General features: G+C 43.7%; 1 long non-coding RNA gene across 2 annotated transcripts in view; it reads left to right on the forward strand.

The window, feature by feature from the left end:
• Positions 1-788: 788 nt before the first annotated feature.
• LOC146343881 (uncharacterized) overlaps positions 789-19336 on the forward strand; it is a 28533-nt gene continuing 9985 nt past the window's right edge. Inside the window, exons 1-2 of one of the 2 annotated variants that reach the window (XR_014792063.1) lie at positions 789-887; positions 11942-12063. This is a non-coding gene — a long non-coding RNA (uncharacterized LOC146343881). The remainder of the gene's footprint in view (positions 888-11941; positions 12064-19336) is intronic. The other variant, XR_014792064.1, reaches the window with a different exon arrangement.

Here is a 19336-nt window from a genome sequence, read left to right on the forward strand (position 1 = left end):
TAGCACCCTGGATAGCTCATTTAGAGTTCTGGCTGGTTCTGACCGAAACACAGAATGGATGCACGGCCCCATTGAAATTGGAGCCCCCAGCCTCCACTGGGCTCAGCCTGTCACTTGCAAGAGTATTTCGATCAGGATTGATAACATTCAGTTAGAGCATGCTGTGGATGTGTAGAAAAGCCTTTGATTTGGGGACCACAGCAGACAATACTCAAAAGGCAGCTGGGTGTGGGGTCAGAGCACATGCAGAAGCTCTAGGTTCAGTCCTTGGAATCTCCAGTTGGGAGCTGTGAGGGAGACACCTAGTGAGACCCTGGAGAACCACTGCTGGGCGTTGACAATACTGATGTACATGAACAGATGGTCTGACCTAGTATAAGCAGTTTCCTATGTTCCTGATTAGCCTGTTTTGGGTCTAGAGAGAGAAATAACCCATTCAGGATATTTAAGCAGCAAGGTTGCAATCCAGCCTAAGTGACACACTGTTTCATCCCATTGGTTTCAATAGGAGAGCGTGAAGCACTTCTATTCCAACTGTTTAATCAAGGCTTTGTAGAAACCTGTCTGTCTTGTCTTTGATGACACCAGTAACTCACTCAACAATAGCCAAGCCCACACTCATTCCACTGTAAGCTTTCCTAAGATATCAGAGCAACATCACAACAGTTTTGTAACCATCCACACAATGAGTTAAGTATGTGGTATTTCGGTCAGCTTTTAAAACACAAAGAGACCTTTGTAGAATCAGCTTAAGTTGGCTCTAGCTCACAAAACCTTCTGCCAAGGCTGCACAACATGTGTCCGCTAAGCCAATCGTAACCTACCAGATATATATTATGGTCTGCCAGCGCCAACTGCTTAACATCCCCTTGTTTCTGCAGTCCCAGGTAAGGCATCAAAATCAGAAGGGTTATCCTGTCCCTGGTGAGCTGCCACACAAGGCTGTTGGCTGTGTTCAGTTGGTGGGGGCACAGGTTGTACAGCTTATGTCGCAATACCTTTGTCAGCCTTTAAGGGAGACTTCCCCAACCTGATGCCCTCCATATGTGTTGGGCACCGAGTTGGGGAAAGCTGCTTTAAGATGCCACTGGAGTCGATGTTGGTTTTTGCACAACAGACTAAGGGTGCTTCCACACTATCCCTCAGTATCACCACAGCTGCTAGGTAGCTTTCATTTGTTAAGCTGATTGCTTGCTTAATAATCAGGGATGATTAGCTGCTATTGCCAGGGTGTCAGTAATGCTTTGGAGATGCTGTTGCTGAATGGGCAATTATTTCCTGCAGGGTGGGGTTTGAGCCCAATGGCAAGAGGAATGAGGGGGGAAAGGGATTGGGCAGTTTTGAATACAAAGAGAGAATCAGAGAGAAATAGCTTCTAGGTAGAGTTAGCTAAAACTTGGGTGCAGCCTTGGAAAGCTATAAGAGTTGCTTTCAAGGAATCTGATGCAGGTTTGGCAATGTTGCTGCCTGCTGTTAGCATCTATTTACTTCCATGATGCCTTCCTTGTATTGAATGTGCATGTCAAAATGACACCATATGTTTCCAATGCTCTCTCGCCCAAAGGAGGCAAAACCATGTAGCACTATCCTTGGACTTCTCACTGCCCAGGGAAGTGTGGAGCCTGGTGTCAGCAGTGGTATTGTTTTATTGGAGAGAAACAGTGAGTTGATGAGTGTGCCAGGCTAGAGTGGCTAATAGCACTCCTGAAAGCATCTCAACAATCCCAGCATCAAACAGAGGACCTCCTGAATGCAGCTGTAGTTCAGTAGCCACAACTTCAAGCAGAATTACAGCAGCAGGTCCCCCATCTGGAACTGGCTGAGGAGGTCAATCAAGTGGATAAACTTGGACTGTAGAGGAGTCACTAGCTGAGAATCAACAGCATTTCCATGAGACTGCCAGTAATGATCAAAATGACAAATTGGAGGAACAACCACAGAAGTTAAATAGCACCCTATTTGGTGCCCTCCAGATTACAACTCCTAGCTTTCCCGACCATTGGCCATGCTGGCTGGAGCTGATGGGAGCAGAAGTCTAAGAAATCTGGAGGGGGAAAGTTGGGATAGCTGCTAGTGGGGAAAGAAGCTGCAGGACATAAAGCAAGAGAAAGTGCAAAAGGAAACAGATAGTAGCAGCACACCATAGTGGATGTGAGTGGGCCAGAAAGAGATCAGCTGGAGTCATGATGAGTGAGAAAAATACTTTTTCTTTCACTTTCAGAAATGATACTCCATTTTCTGTGCTCTAACCCCCTGCCCCGAAAGTGCTCTTAAAAAACAGAAGCAAAACTGAAGGATCACGACATCATCTATAAAACCCATAAACTGTGAGCAAGGAATCACAAGTGTAAAATAAATGCCTCATGTAGAATAGCTCCACAAGACTGTTAGTTGGCTGTTAATTCACTGCATCTACTTTCAGTTTTGTTGTAGAACTGAGATTTGAGTACTTCACAAAGAGAGTTTCCTTTCCTGCTTTTCTGCTACATAAGTTCTAGGTGGCACTGTGTTATAGCAGAATAGCACAAATACACAACAGGAATTTCTGCTTTCTTTTGCTTTCACAATTAAATGCTGCATTTTCCCTGCTCTAAAAAAACTTGCCGAAAGTGCTGGTTAGACACAGAAGCGAAACTGAAGGGTCATGATGTCGTCTAGAGAACCTGTAAACAACCATAAATATGGAATGACAAGCACACAATAAATGCCTCGTGTAGAAAAGCTCTAAGGAACCTTTGGTAAAAGGTTTATAAGCGGTGTTTCTTACTTATGTAATCGCAATATTGTGCTATAGCACAGCGCCACCTAGAGATTATGTAGTGGAAAAGCAGAAAAGGAAAAGCTCTTTGTAAAATCTGGATCTCAATTCTGTGACACAACCAAAAGTAGATACAGCGATTAACAGCCAAGTGTAGAAAAGCTCATGTAGAAAAGCTTTTAGTATGTGGAATCAGACTGTATAGCTGGCATACCACAAAGTCAGACCCCTATTGTGGAAGTAACCCAGAAGTCGAGATGTTGTAGAGGCAAAATGGATCAGAGTGCTTTCCTGATTAAATACAAAATAATTCCCAGTATAAGAAACCTGAATAATGGAGAGAAAGGAGAATTCATCCTGAATGGATCAAACTTGCTTGTTCTACTGAATATACACCCCAGATAAAGTCATTTTGAGTCTTAGATCAGAAGTTTGGAGCAGGGCATGAATCAAAGTGGGCCACGAACCAGAGCAGGAGTAGCAAGAAGAGGAAGTAAGAGGGACCTTATGTAGAACAGGACAGTAGTTTTGAGGTGTTCTGTGAATTGGGTCTAGCACTCACTCGACTGGTGCCTCCTTCATGCACTGCATGCCATCCCAATCTGGGAGGCCAAGAGTGTGTGAAGGCTCACCCAGCTTAATTTGGAGAGCAACTATCATGTCAGGTGAGCACAAGCATTTTTCCTACTTTTACTGGGGTGCATTATAGTTGTACCAGGCGCTGATATTTGAAGTCTGGCTAGAATGTCCTGACTGGAGCAAGCAAACCTTCAGTGAATTGACAGTGGCAAAAGATTTAGTGGGGAAATGCCTTTTATAGATTGGCACAAGATTAGCCACAAAAGAGAGTACTGTTGAAGGAGGACCAGGATAAACGTTCACATGTGCCAGCAGAGAGTAATTTATCCTTTATGGGGGAATATGTGCTTCTGCTGCTTTGATAATTTGATAAGTGTTTTGATAATTTCCTTACACCAGACTGTTGGGGGATATTTGAGATATCTAAGGAATAAATTATCAGTTTTGTATATTTGAGACAGCAGAAGCAAAAGCAAATTGGTGGCTTAATCTGCCAATATAGCACAGGCAACTGGAAGAAAATGCAAACCTGTTTTAAATGCTGGTACAAAACGCAAGTGTTAAGGAAGATGCATTAGGTGACCTCCAGTGCACCTACAGAGATACCTGTATGTTGTCAGTGGGGATTATTATCCTAAGCAGATACAAGATAGAAGTGTATTGCAGAGTAGAAATACTGGGTTAGGTGCACTGTGCTTATGCTTCATATTGGTACCAGCCTGCAGGAGCCACCTTATGACAATATTTTCAAAGACAAAGCAAATACCTCCACTCTGCTCCATCCCCCATGAGTCTACTTACAGAAAGAAATCAATTGCATCCCAGGGATGAGGTGGAGTAGATCAATGGGAAACAGTGGGAGCGAACTTTAATATTTCAAAAGAATGAAACATAAGGACAAACTCAAAGGTTCCATGGTGCAAATGCTGTATTATACTGACTGTGACTAAGATATGAAGAAAAAAGTTTCTAGCTCTGTACTGTCTTTCTGGCCCAGTCAGGATATGCTCAAAACTGGGCTCAGAGAGGCTGTGGGGAGCTTACATTTCTTACTTTGAGAAGTGCATTGGATAGGCGATCACCTCCGAGTTCGGAGGTGGCCCACTATCCCCATAGGATTGCTCCCTCCATGCCACATTTTCCCTGCTCTAAAAACACTCATTGAAAGTGCTGGTTAGACACCAAAGTGAAACTGGAGAGTCACGTCATTGTTTAAAGAACCTGTAAAAAACTGTGAGCAGGGAATGACAAGGGGACTATAAATGCCTTGTCTTACTCGCTGGATCGTCACCTTGCTGTGGTGAGTGGGCTCATGTGTTCCAATGAACCCTGTGAGCGAAGCCGTCAGGAGTCATGTACTTACCACAGGGTCACCCATGGCGGTAAGTTCAAGGGAGAGGAACCAGACAAAGAACAATCCAAGAAAGTCCTCAGCGGCAGAACAGGCGGAAGATACAAGGTGTATGTTACAATGGCTGAGAAGGCGGATGAAGGCTGCAGCAGATAAAGGACCACCTAAAGGTCTTGATATCCATGCCATTGGATTAGAGCCTTTTTCTGTGAAGACTGCGTGTTGATCATTGTGCACTGATCTCCACACATAAAACAAATTCACGCACAGGCGTCTTCCAATTTAAACCTAAACCAACCAAAAGTCCCATGGCAATTGGCGCATGGCAACAGGGGTAGGACTGTGACATCCGGAAGCCCCTAGTCATGGACCGGCACATGGGCGGTGGATACAGACTCAGTCGTCCTGACTCAAGGGCCGAGGCAGTTGAGTAGTTCGGCAGCTGTATCCCCGACTGAGCAGTCGTATTCAGGATCCACACTGCTCACCCCGTATGGGGAGGGGGCTAGAAAAGGTGCCCTAAACATAGTCTGCCTCATCTTCTCCCTGACTGGATTACCGCATCCAGCAGGGTCACCATTTAGCAGTCACAAAAGACAAATGAACTTTGGAACATGGAATATACGGACGCTGCTGGACAATACAGATAGTGAACACCCTGAACGCTGGACTGCCATCATTGCAAGGGAGCTGAGACATTTTAACATTGACATAGCAGCACTCCAAGAAACTCGAAGAGCGGGAGAGGGACAACTGAAGGAAGAAAAAGGAGGTTACACCTTCTTCTGGAAAGGACTACCTGAACAAGAACGACGAATACATGGAGTAGGCTTTGCTATTAATAATGATCTTATGAAGCTCTTGTCAGAAGTTCCTACTGGCATTAATGAATGACTCTCAACCCTCTGAATAAAACTCACCAAAAACCAGCAGGCAACTATTCTAAGTGCCTATGCACCAACATTAGATGCTGATGAAGACATCAAAGAAAATTTTTACTCCCAACTGGACACCATCTTATCAGAGATACCTAAGGAGGACAAAATCATCCTCCTGGGTGATTTCAATGCAAATGTTGGGCGTGATTTTGATTTGCGGCCAGGGACCATTAGGAAAGAAGGAGTCGGCAATAGCAACCAGAATGGAATTTTACTTCTGACTAAATGTGCAGAGCATAATCATGTCATTACCAACACACTTTTTCACCAGAAAAATAAATTTAAAACATCATGGAAGCACCCTCGGTCGAAGCACTGGCATCTTCTAGATTATGTAATTGTTCGTGCCAGAGATCGCTACGATGTATTCCTCACCAGAGCCATGATGAGTGCTCATGACTGCTGGACAGACCACTGATTAATTCGTTCCATGATGGCCATTAAGACTGTCCCTCAACGTAGGCTCCAAGGAAGAAAACCAAGGTGTAAAATGAACACCCAAGCCCTTCAAGATCCTATTAAGCGAGCCTGCTTTCAAACAACCCTCAAGGAACATCTACCTATGGAAACCCCTGAAAATGTCGAGGAACACTGGAATAAACTGAAGACTTCCATTATCGCAGCCTGTGAACAAATTATCGGATACCAAACTAAGAAACATCAGGATTGGTTTGATGAGAATGATAGGGAGATTAAATATATCATTGATAAGAAAAGGAAAGCCTTCCAAATATGGCAAAAAGACATCAACTGTGCTGCTAAGAAAAAAAATCTACACCAGTGGATTTTTGGCTGAGGTCCAAAGAAGAACTTGAGAACTTAAGAACACCTGGTGGATAAAAGAAGCTCAAGAAATCCAGCATTTTGCAGATGCCCATGATGCACGGGGCATTTTAATGCCACCAAGGCCATCTACGGACCAACAAACTGTGGTACAAACCCCTTATGCTCAATAGATGGTGCCAAACTTCTAAAGGACAAAGAGTCTATTGCATTGTGTTGGAAAGAGCGTTATCACAACCTCCTTAACCGTAACTCTATTGTGGCTGATGAGGTTTTTTTGCAAATCCCACAAAAACAAACCAGAGATGAGCTTGCAATATCGCCTAGTTTGGAGGAAGTCAGTAAAGCCATTAACCAAATGAAAAATAATAAATCTAGTGGACCCGATGGGATCCCTGTTGAAGTCTTTGAAGAAGGAGGGCCTGACGCTACACAACAGCTTCACAAGCTCATAAAAAAAGTCTGGATGAGGGAGGAGATCCCAGCAGACTTCAGGGATGCCATAATTATCACTCTCTTTAAAAAGGGTGATATAACAGATTGTGGAAACTACCAAGGCATCTCCCTTCTAGCTATGGCAGGCAAAATCCTGGCAAGGATCCTGGCAAGGATAGGTAGAAGGCTAACCGCCTTCTACCTATCTCAGAAGACATCCTCCCTGAATCCTAAAATGGCTTCCACCCTTCCAGGGGGACAGTGGATATGATCTTCACCATATGACAGCTCTAAGAAAAATGCAGGGAGCAAAACCAACCCCTGTACATGGCGTTTATTGATCTGACTACGGCCTTCGACACGGTAAAGCGTACTGTTCTCTGGACCATCCTTCTGAAAACCGGATGCCCTAATAAATTTGTGAACATCTTGCGGCTCCTCCATGACGGCAACAATCTTGGATAACAATGGCTCTCAAAGTGATCCATTCAAAGTGGGATCAGGCGTTAAACAGGGATGCGTCATTGCTCCAACCTTATTTGCTATCTTCATCGCTATAAATCTACACCTTGTTGAAGGGAAACTTCCCACTGGTGTAGAAATCATATATCAAACAGATGGAAAACTTTTTAATCTCAGTAGGCTGAAAGCAGAAAGTAAGGTAATTACAACCTCTGTCATAGAACTTCAGTATGCTGATGATAACGTAACCTGTGCACACTCCGAGATCTCCAGATTGGAAGATCTCTAAACTATCATAAACATCTTCGCAGAAGCATATGAAAAGCTCGGCCTCTCGCTTAACATCAAAAAACGCAAAGTGCTTTACCAGCAAGCACAAACCAATCCCTCTGTAGCGCCATCAATCCAGCTTAATGGTGTGATGCTGGAAAATATTGATCACTTTTCCTATCTTGGCAGCCATCTCTCCACAAAAGCTGACATCGATGCTGAAATTCAGCATCACCTGACCTCTGCAAGTGTAGCATTCTCTCAAATGAAGCGTAGAGTGTTTGAGGATCGGGACCTTCACAGAGAGACCAAAATGCTTGTTTACAAAGCCATCATACTACCGACCTTACTGTATACCTGTGAAACATGGACCATCTATAAACGCCACTCCCAACTTCTCGAAAGATTTCATCAATGCTGCCTCTGAAAAATTCTGCAAATTACTTGGGAAGACAGACGGACTAATGTCAGCGTACTGGAAGAAGCAAAGACCACCAGCGTTGAAACAATGATTCTCCAACATCAACTTCGCTGGATTGGCCATGTTGTTCGAATGCCTGATTATCATCTTCAAAGCAGCCACTCTATTCCCAACTTATTAATGGAAATCGGAATATTGGTGGACAGCAAAAGAGATTTAAAGATGTTCTTAAAGCTAATTTAAAAAAATGTAACATAAGCATTGAGAACTGGGAAGCTCTAACCCATGAGTTTTCCAACTGGAGGTCAGCCTATATTAAAGGCGCTATGGACTTTGAAGAAGCACGAGTACAGAGCAAAAGGGAGAAATGAGCTCAGCGGAAGGCACGTCAAGCAAACCTTCATCGTGACCGCCTTCCACCTGGAAACCTATGTCCTCACTGTGGGAGGCTGTGTAGATTCATAATTGGCCTTTACAGCCACCTGCAGACCCACTGCTAAGACTCTATCTCTGGAAGATAATCTTACTCGGTCATGAGTGATCGCCATTATGATACATGCCTTGGGAAGAAAAGCCCATAGTGTTCAGGTTTGGACATCACGGACTAGCTGTTGGGCCGATCAGAGGCTGCATATCCAATATGGCAGTGGCATGTGCCTGGCACATTCCTTGGCAAATTGTGGGTTAAATAAACCACAGTTTGGCACAATTACATGTGAACCTGCTTTCATTCTCTTCTGGTGCCTCTCTCTCTCTCTCTCTCTGGTCTCCCCCGCTCTCGGTCCCTCTTTCCCTCCCCATCTCTGGCTCTTACTTTTTGCTTGTATGCCTTTCTCTTTTTCTTTCTTTCTTTCTTTCTTTCTCTTTCACTCTCTCTCTCTCTTTCTCTCTCTCTCTCTCTCTCTGGTTCCCCCCTATCTCTGGCTCCTCTTTCTTTCTTTCTTTCTTTCTTTCTTTCTTTCTTTCTTTCTTTCTTTCTTCCTTCCTTCCTTCCTTCCTTCCTTCCTTCCTTCCTTCCTTTTGTTCTCTCTTCCCATCCCCATGAAAGTGAATGGAGCAATTTCTCCATTCATTTGCATGGGGTGAGAAACCACTCCCTGCTGAAAATTAGCTGGAGGGGGAGCAAAGTCTACTCCATATGGAGGATCCTATTGTCCCAAGGGACCTTGGTGGGTGACTGGTGTGGAGAAAGTGGACATGGAGACATTTTTCTACCTCTCTCATAATACTAGAGCCGTGGATCATTTCATGAAAATTATTGGTGATAGATTCAGGGCTTCATCACACAGAGTTTTTATCCTGCAATTGAGATTGCTCCTTCACAGAAGTTTGTGGGCTCTTTACATGATGCTGTGATCCTTCAGGCATCTCCTGCACTAGATCCCCTTTGTTCTGTTTTTAAATGGATCGCAGATAATGAGCTATCAAATTACCCCGTTGTGTTCTGCTTCAGTTTGCCCCGTTAAAAGAGTAAAAGCGGCAAGAAGAAGAATGAGATCAATGAAAGATAATGGAAGACTCACAGATATGGAGAGAAGGAGGGGGAAGAGGGTGGAGGAAAAGGAAGCACGTGAAAAAGGGAGTCATTGTGATCCTGCATTTAAAACGGAAGCAGAAAGCCCCATTTCAAATGCAGGATTTTAGGCTGGTGTAGAGATGCCCTCTGGACAAATAAAAGGAAGTACTTCTTCACACAGTGCATACTTAAGCTATGGAAATCACTCCCACTAGATGTAGTGTTGGCCACTAATCTGGATGGCTTTAAAAGGGGATTTGACAAATTCATGGAGGAGAAGTCTATCAATGGCTACTAGTCCTGATGGCTATATGCTACCTCCAGTATCAGAGGCAATATGCCTATGTACACCTATTGCTGGGGAACATAGGCAGGAGGGTGCTGTTGAACTCGTGTCCTGCTTGTGGGTTTCCATGGGCAGCTGGTTGGCCACTCTGTGAACAGAATGCTGGACTAGATGGGTCTTGGTCTGATCCAGTGCAGCCCTTCTTATATTCTTATGTGGATGTGGCCCCCTTTGCAAGTTGTTTTTCCACATCAGGGCTTTTTCGCTCCCTATAGATGCCAATTGAGTGATGTCCATTAGCTTGTATAGGGAGCGAAAAAGCCCCCCTGCTGAAAATTGGCTGGAAGGGGGAAGAAACCTCACTCCCCACCAAGGCCCTTGTTGCCCCAAGTGTCCTTGGTGTGTCTGGGGGTATATTTTGCCTTCCCCAGCCATTTCTCTGCAATGAAGATTCCCCATCCCTCCTGTACAGCTGAATGGAGGAATGAGGGAAAATAGCTTGGTGGGTGCCTCAGCCTGGTCTTGTGGGTGCAGTTGTTGTTGTTCAGTCATGTCCGACTCTTCGTGACCCCATGGACCATAGCACGCCAGGCTTTCCTGTCCTGCGCTCTCTCCCGGAGGGTGCTCAAGTCCATATTCATTGCATCAGTGATGCTATCCAGCCATCTCATCCTCTGCCGTCCCCTTCTCCTTTTGCCTTCAGTCTTTCCCAGCATCAGGGTCTTTTCCAGAGAGTTTTCTCTTCGCATTAGGTGGCCAAACTATTTGAGCTTCAGCTTCAGGATCTATCCTTCCAATGAGCACTCAGGGTTGATTTCCTTTAGGATTGACTGATTGGACCTCCTTGCAGGCCAGGGGACTCGTAAGACTCTTCTCCAGCATCACAGTTCGAAAGCATCAATTCTTCGGCGCTCAGCCTTCCTTATAGTCCAGCTCTCACAGCCATACGTTACTACTGGGAGAACCATAGCTTTGATTAGACGGACCTTTGAAGGTGATGTCTCTGCTTCTTACTATGCTGTCTAGGTTTGCCATAGCTTTCCTCCCAAGGAGCAAGTGTCTTTTAATTTCATGGCTACAGTCACCATCTGCGGTGATCTTGGATCCCAAGAAAATAAAATCTGTCACTGCTTCCATTTCTTCCCCTTCCATATGCCAGGAAGTGATGGGGCCAGATGCCATGATCTTGGTTTTTTTAATGTTGAATTTCAAACCAGCTTTTGCATTCTCCTCTTTCACCCTCAACAAGAGGCCCTTTAGATCCTCTTCTCTTTCTGCCATTAGGGTGGTATCGTCTGCGTATCTGAGGTTGCTGATAATTGTCCCGGCAATCTTAATTCTGACCTGTGATTCATCCAACCCAGCGTTTCTCATGATGTACTCTGCATATAAGTTAAATAAGCAGGGCGACAATATACAGCCTTGTCGTACTCCTTTCCCAATTTTGAACCAATCGGTTGTTCCATGTCCAGTTCTTACTGTTTCTTCTTGACCCTCGTACAGGTTTCTCAGGAGACAGGTCAGGTGGTCTGGTACTCCCATCTCTTTAAGAATTTGCCAGAGTTTGTTGTGATCCACACAATCAAAGGCTTTAGCGTAGTCAATGAAGCAGAAATAGACGTTTTTCTGGAATTCTCTTGCTTTCTCCGTGATCCAGCGAATGTTGTCGATTTGATCTCTAGTTAACATGAATTTAATCATGAGAACAGGCATTTGACTAGTTTACATGAATTTATGGGTAGTTTAAATCAGTCAGTTATGTTAATATACTACGTTAGTTTGCTCAAAAGAACTTGAACACTTACATCAACTCTGAAGTCTTCCAATCTTTTAAAGTTACAGAGGTATTCCTGAAGTTTGGGATCAATAGGTGGAGTTTTAGACTGTGAATACTTTAGGTAAGCCCAAAATTTTTCTAGTCCATAAAGCTGACCTAAGTAAAAGAAAAAGATGTCTTTAAAAGTAAGGATGAAGCCAAGCAATATCACAATATCATTAAGAACAAGCCATTACCAATGGATGCATCTAGAGGAGTTTCACATGTGACACTGAACATGGTTTCCCCCCGCTTCCTATGGTGTCAACGGCTCTCTGGAGCACCCCTCTAACCAAGATTCTTAATTTTTTTTTGTTGAAACGCAGTGACTACCTCCTGTTAACAGTGGTGTAGGAAGAGGGCCTTCTCTGCTGTGGCACCCTGGTTGTGGAATGAGCTCCCTAGAGAAGTTCACCTGGCACCTATGCTATACTCCTTTCAGCGCCAGGTAAAGGCCTTTTAATTTTCCCAGCATTTTAGCATTCTAGTCTTTTAGCTCGACTGTTTTAAATCTGTATTTTAAAAACCTCTGCATTGCTGCAAGGTCTTATTCTGGTTATACTTTTATATTTTATATTGTTTTATGTTGTACTTGGTCATTTTAATTTTTGTGAACTGCCCATACAGTGGGGAACTGCCCATACACAAAAGCGACCATGTTGTATTTGAGTTCTTGGTTCGAAGGGAAGCAAAAGCCAAGTGTAGTCAAACACATACCCTGGATTTTAGGAAAGCTGATTTTAATAAACTCAGAACAATGATAAGTAAGGTCCCATGGCAAGTTACGCTAATGAGAAAAGGAGTCCAAGATGGGTGGGAGCTTTTAAAAAAGGATATTCTCAAGGCACAATTACAAACTCCTTTCCCAATTTGGAACCAATCGGTTGTTCCATGTCTGGTTCTTACTGTTGCTTCTTGACCCTCGTACAGGTTTCTCAGGAGACAGGTAAGGTGGTCTGGTACCCCCATCTCTTTAAGAATTTGCCAGAGTTTGTTGTGATCCACACAATCAAAGGCTTTAGCGTAGTCAATGAAGCAGAAATAGACGTTTTTCTGAAATTCTCTTGCTTTCTCCATGATCCAGCAAAAGTTGGCAATTTGATCTCTAGTTCCTCTGCCTCTTCGAAACAGAGAACTACTTCTGGTAGTTCTCGGTTCGCATACTGCTGAAGCCTAGCTTGTAGGATTTTGAGCATAACCTTGTTGGCATGTGAAATGAGCGTAATTGTACGGTAGTTTGAACACTCTTTGGCATTGCCCTTCTTCGGAATTGGAATGTAAACTGACCTTTTCCAGTCTTGTGGCCACTGCTGAGTGTTCCAAATTTGTTGGCGTATTGAGTGCAGCACTTTAACAGCATCATCTTTTAGGATTTTAAATAGCTCAGCTGGAATACTGTCATCTCCGCTAGCTTTGTTGTTAGTAATGCTTCCTAAGGCCCACTTGACTTCACTCTCTAGGATGTCCAGCTCAAGTCCAGTGACTGCACTATCATGACTATCAGGGACATTAAGATCTTTCCTGTATAGTTCTTCTGTATATTCTTTCCACCTCTTCTTAATCTCATCTGCTTCTGTTAGGTCCCTGCCTTCTTTGTCCTTTATCATGCCCGTCTTTGCACAAAACGTTCCCTTGAGATCTCCAATTTTCTTGAAGAGATCTCTAGTCTTTCCCATTCTGTTGTTTTCTTTGATTTCTTTGCATTGTTCATTTAAAAAGGCCTTCTTGTCTCTCCTTGCTATTCTCTGGAACTCTGCATTCAGTTGGATATATCTTCCCCTTTCTCCCTTGCTTTTCGCTTCCCTTCTTTCCTCAGCTACTTGTAAAGCCTCCTCAGACAGCCACTTTGCTTTCTTGCATTTCTTTTTCTTTGGGATGGATTTAGTTGCTGCCTCCTGAACAATGTTATGGATCTCCATCCATAGTTCCTCAGGCACTCTGTCTATCAGGTCTAATCCCTGAAATCTATTCCTCACCTCCACTGTATATTCATAAGGGATATGATTTAGGTCATACCTGAATGGTTTAGTGGTTTTCCCTACGTTCTTCAATTTAAGCCGAAATTTTGCAAGAAGCAGCTCCTGATCTGAGCCACAGTCAGCTCCAGGTCTTGTTTTTACTGACTGTATACAGCTTCTCCATCTTTGGCTGCAAAGGACATAATCAATCTGATCTCGATATTGACCATCTGGTGATGTCCATGTGTAGAGTCGCCTCTTGTGCTGTTGGAAAAGAGTGTTTGCTATGATCAGCGGGTTCTCTTGTCAAAACTCTATTAGCCTTTGTCCTGTTGCAGAACTCAGAGTCAGAGAGACCACGGAGTGAAGGAAAAAGAGTTTCTTTATTTAACGCGCGGGCTTAAGGCTGGAATCATTTCCAAAGAGCCAAAAGCCCCGATTTACATCAGCACATTGTTTTTATAGATATTGTGACACATAGGAAACAGCTCCTCCTCTCCCTCCCGTGTGGGATTGCAGTCCTCAACATTTCTTCTCCTAGCACTATTGTTTATAATACAAGAAATGGGTTATAGGGTAGCTATGATAAGCAGAGAACAGAAGAGAACATGATATACAATTCTATGACCTTAGCCTTTGTTGACAAGATAAGAAATTCCTGTGTCTCGTCAGCTTACAACAATATATTTAAGGGAGAAAGAGCTCAGCAAGAACATGAAGCATAAGACTGCATGAGGCTACTTAGTCTGACCCCCGATATGGCTGCTACATTCCCCCCTTAAATGCATAATTTCATTACAATTATAGCATTTCATTACGCAAATAGACATTATGGTTTGTGAAGCATAACACAGGACTCTCATAGCAACTCTCTTACTTAATATCTTGTTGAGCTATTAGAGCGTAGAGGGCGGCAGTTTTACTAGCCGAGACATAAAACAGATTGGTTAAACGGCGCATAAGACAAGGAATGCAAAGGCATAACAGTATCTCCATGAACAACACTGGTAGAATTAGGATGAACAATGCCTTAAGCCAGCTAAGATCTGGAAGCCAAGAGGTCAACCAATCGAGCCAATCATGTTGATGTCAGCTACTATATGGTGCAGCTTGTTGATCTGTTCATTTACAGCACTGCCATTACCAGTTAAGTTAAAACAACAGAGCTTTTGGTGTGTCTCACAACCCAAATGATGAAGAAGGAAGAGGTAATTTATACCAGCTCTATTTTATAGAACCGCACCTCTTTATTTAATAATGACAATGCCCGTGAGGTGGTATTTATGCTTTTGGCCAAGCTGCAAGCTAACCGGTTGATTTCTAGACCATTAGCCAAGGCTAGACCTGGAACTCTAACTAACGATACTGCCAGTGCTAATTTTTCTGAGTCAGAGTATAGCTGTAGGTGGCTATTACAATTTTCTGTTAGTTGGAGTGCTCTAGGCTGCCGTCGATGGATTTTCTCTGGCCACGGGGGAAGAATTGGCACTAGGCGGCTGAGGCCATGTGGGTGGTTATCAGACAAGTTGGCAGGAATGAATGACCAAGTGCAAGAACCACATGTTCAAAACCATCCATGAGGCAAAAGTATGTGGGCATCATTAAAAGATATGTTTTGAATTTCATTACAGTGGAAGGGGGGGGCAGGGATAGCTTTATATTTTCTGGAAAAATGTTGACAATTAAGCATTCGTGCACACGTAGCATTTGTTCCAGCTACGATGAGGGTGCGTAAAGTAAGTTCTGTAGGGGGTAGGATTTATGCAACCACGCCACAATCTGCATTTTGGGAATAAGTCAAGCTTATACCATAATTGCGTAACATGGTATCTTTTTGAATTTTCCCAGGATGTCTACAGACAGGTATTAGACAAGAGCTAATAAGCCTGTTTGCAGGTATATCTTTTGGCAAACAAAAATGTTTTACTCCAGTGATGTTAGCTAGGTGAAGCCAGTAATTATCAACAAATCGCTGGGACAGACTTCCCTCTTTAGGGGCAGACCCCCCTTTTTTGCACCTTATTAAGGAAACACAATGCAACACTACTAACACTACAACACGCATGTTTGATCTTCTTTGGGATCTGACCGTACGCTGGGCAGCTATTCACCTGGCAAGCCGCAGTAGGGTCTAGTCCCCTTCTTTAATTCTCCCTAGTTGCAGGTCTGACCGTACGCAGGGTGGACAGTCTCCCATTGTGCCCACAGTAAGGTCTAGCCTGAGTCTTCTTACTGCTTTTTCAGAATGATTTTTAAAGGATTTTTGAAAAGGAAAGAAATCCTTTCAAAGGATTTTTAGGATTTTTGTTCACAGTCTATTACCCCCTGTCGCTCTCTTGACTCGTGTCCAATGTATCCAGGGTTTAATTTCAGCTACTTTCATAGCTGCGGGGGTGGAAAGTATAACAGTTTTCGGTCTTCTCCACTTGGGAGTTAAAGGGTTATTTTTTCCCTCTTTAACTCATACTTCATTTCCTGGTTGGAAAGGATGAACTTCTGTGATGGGAACTGGGGGCTTATTTTCTAAGACAAAGCGACGCTGGGCTTGAAGAACTTTGCTCAGTGTTTGGACTTCTTGTTTAAGGCTAACGTTTGCTTGCTCTTGATGCCACTCCAGTGTCAATCATGAAGTCAATGTCACGGCCCCTCACAGTCAATGTCACGGCCCCTCTCAAGCTGTTTTCTCTCTCGCCCATTCTGGCTCTTTTGGTTTTCTCCTTTGTGTATCTGATTCATTTTATTTGGGCATTCATGCCACCAATGTCCATCTTGTCTGCACTGGGCACACTGGTTCTTTCTTAAGAATCTTCTGCCTCTGCTGGGTCTTTTATTTTTTCGTCCACGTCTTCTTGGGCCTCTGGGTCGAGAGGGGTATACTGGCAATAGGCATCTAAAAGACGCTCTAAGTACGCTCTGCGGCCTCAGTGGCACCTGGCAGCACTTTAGACACTTTAGTCATATTAACTGACTTCTTCATACCTGCCTTCATGGCTTCTAACAGCAGGGTTTGATACTGGGTGAGGTGCTCTAGCCCCGCTTGTGTTTTGGAATTCTAGCAGCGGGGGGTTACTTACAAGGAGACTTTATTGGGTAACTTACAGCACACAGGCGTACCTAATGGTTGGATCAGACAGCTTCTCTGAACCACGAGCTATTGGGCTAAATGGGTTTTATACCATACATGTTACCCATGAGGCAGCACAACACTAGCAAGCATTTTCAGCATAGGCTAGAAGGGTTTGGTTCTCAGGCACAGCTTTCTGTAAACAGACTTCGCTTCTCAAACAAAGTGCTTGATAACACTTTCATTTATTAGTATGGGAACAGAAATCTCTCTCTCTTTCTTTTTCTTTCTTTTTCTTGCTGATCTGCCTGTATTGCAGATCATATTTTAAACTTTTTATATAAAACGTACCTCTCTATGCACCAGCCTTGTCTCTTTATTTGTCTTTTTCAAGTTAAACTCACTTACTTAAACCTTTCTGCCTTACACTAGTCCCAATGACACACATGTGGGATAGGCTCTTCTTCTCCTTTTAGTTACATTTTCTTCATCTTAAAGAACTATTACATTATTGTGGCTACTTTACCCCAGGTAATAAGCTTCAGGCACAATCAGCTGCTTCTAATTTATCCTGGGGGCAACTATGGCCACGCTTCTTCTCTACAAATGTTCTTTCTCTTTGCCTCTTGCCTTCTCTTTCTTCTTTTTTTCCCTCCCTTCTCTATCTGTCTGCCACTTTCTCTATTTCTGTCTTTTTCTACTTGCCTCTGTCTTTCTCTACTTGACTTTGTCTTTTCTCCTTGTCATTCATTGGGAACCACACTCAGTATCATTTGGAGTTGCAACTAACACTAATCTGCAAATATCACATATATTTTATGATATCTAAGAAATCATAAAATATACACAACAAACTTTTTCTGTAATTTAACACAATGAATGGAAAACACTTTTTGCATGGTAAGGCATGATGGAGCAGATCCAGCAATTAGTGGGGGAAAGCTCTCGGGGCTATCTATCACTAGACAAGCTAGCCAGGGATTTACAATATCACACACACACCCTCTTTTTTTCTCTTCCTCTTCAACTTGGTATACGAAAGCAAAGTGCCAAAACTCAGGACGCTGGGGGGTGATGGGCATCACCTTATACTTGCATTTTTCAGGCAGCCATTAATCTTCTTCGGGGAGGCGGTGGGGTGATTTGCAGGACTTCAAAGGCAAGCTTCTCAGTTAGTTTGTATTTGTAAATCCCAAGCTCAAAACAGGACACGATGAGGTACAGGGCAGCTAAATCTTTGCTTTGGCACGGGCAACAAATAACTCGGGTCAGCTTTTTCGCTGGGGTCTCAAACAGGAAAACAGTCTTAATTTAAAGTTGTAACATCACTGACAGCGTCAGCCAGCCAGCTACACAAATCTCACTGTTTTTTAAAACAGTTATTCTAATATCTTCTTTTCTTCTCAATCAGGTTGGGTCTCTAAGCTTACACAGTTTATTGCAGCTTCCAGGAGCATGGTAGTAGCGTGATTTTGGCTTGGCCAGGAACATGCTGTCTGGTTTCTCGGTCTCTTCAGCACACACACTCAGGCAGTCTAACACTGGACACTCAAATTAGTGAGATTTCTTCATTGCAGGGAATCCCACGGCAAAAGCTTAACGGTTACGCTCTTCAGAAATCATATAGCTGATGGTCTACAGGCTCTATGAAATTCTAGGACAGTTCAAAGCTAAACATGGCTACCTTGACAGAGATCTTCATCGTGGTCTTTCCACTTCATTCTGCCTTGGGACAGTCTTATGGCAGACTTTCTACTTGAAGAGGGTCTAGCCTGTGCCCTGGGGGCTGATTCTTCACCTTTATTCCATTTTGCGCCTTCATCTTCTGGGTCTTCATTTTCAGTTTCTATTTCTTAGGGATTTTATTTCAATTAGGCGAGGTGATGATGTTGCACAACTCAGAATGTTGTGGGCAATTTTCCTGCCCCCCCTCTCGGCGCGCTAGGCTAACGGCTACTTCTTCGGCCTCACACTCCCACGCTTCGTTAAAAGCCAGGCTGTCCTGCAACATTTCTCTAAACAGCCTCAGATCTTGTTCTTTTTTCCCCTCTCAGCTCGACCTTGAGCTTTTTCTGTTTCCTCTCTCTATTTTGAATCTTTTTTTAAAAAAAAAATCTTTTTCCTTTTTTTTTTACATACATCTCAAGGGGGTGCAAGTCTTGCTTCTCCCACCTCCCATAGCCTCCCTCTTAAGATGAAGATGGACACAAAGAGGGAAGGGGATTGGTCAGTGAGTAAGGGGTCTCACTGGCCGACACAAAAGGAATTTCACACCATGCACTTTGCTACTGGCCTGGCCACCTGGACGGTTAACGGTATGCAACAGAAACCGCAGTAGCCACTCACACAATCATCAATTTCACCACTTCATTCATATGTCCCTGCCACCCACTTTTCCCACTTTTCCACTAGAGCGAAGCAGTTTCCTCAGCGCCTTGCTGAGTATTAGTGCCTGCTCGGGGGTGTGATCAGGCCCCCCTTCTACCCTCAAGAGGTAGGTTCTTTTGTATATGTATACCAACGCTGACCTTCTTCATAAGGTGGGGCCCTCTTTTTTTCTGCCCAGTGGCCTTTCTCCCTAAAGGCGGGGCCCTCTTTTACTCCATATACTTGCCTTTCTCCTGAAGGCTTCCAATGTGGGTTTCAACTTAATCGCAGCTGCAATATGGGCAGGGCTCAAGTTCCTTCCTCCGCTTCCC

The sequence above is a fragment of the Heloderma suspectum genome, chromosome 5 (assembly GCF_057233095.1).
Source record: "Heloderma suspectum isolate Gila_16-S chromosome 5, 16-S_ref, whole genome shotgun sequence".
In the NCBI taxonomy this organism is placed as follows: Eukaryota; Metazoa; Chordata; class Lepidosauria; order Squamata; family Helodermatidae; genus Heloderma; species Heloderma suspectum.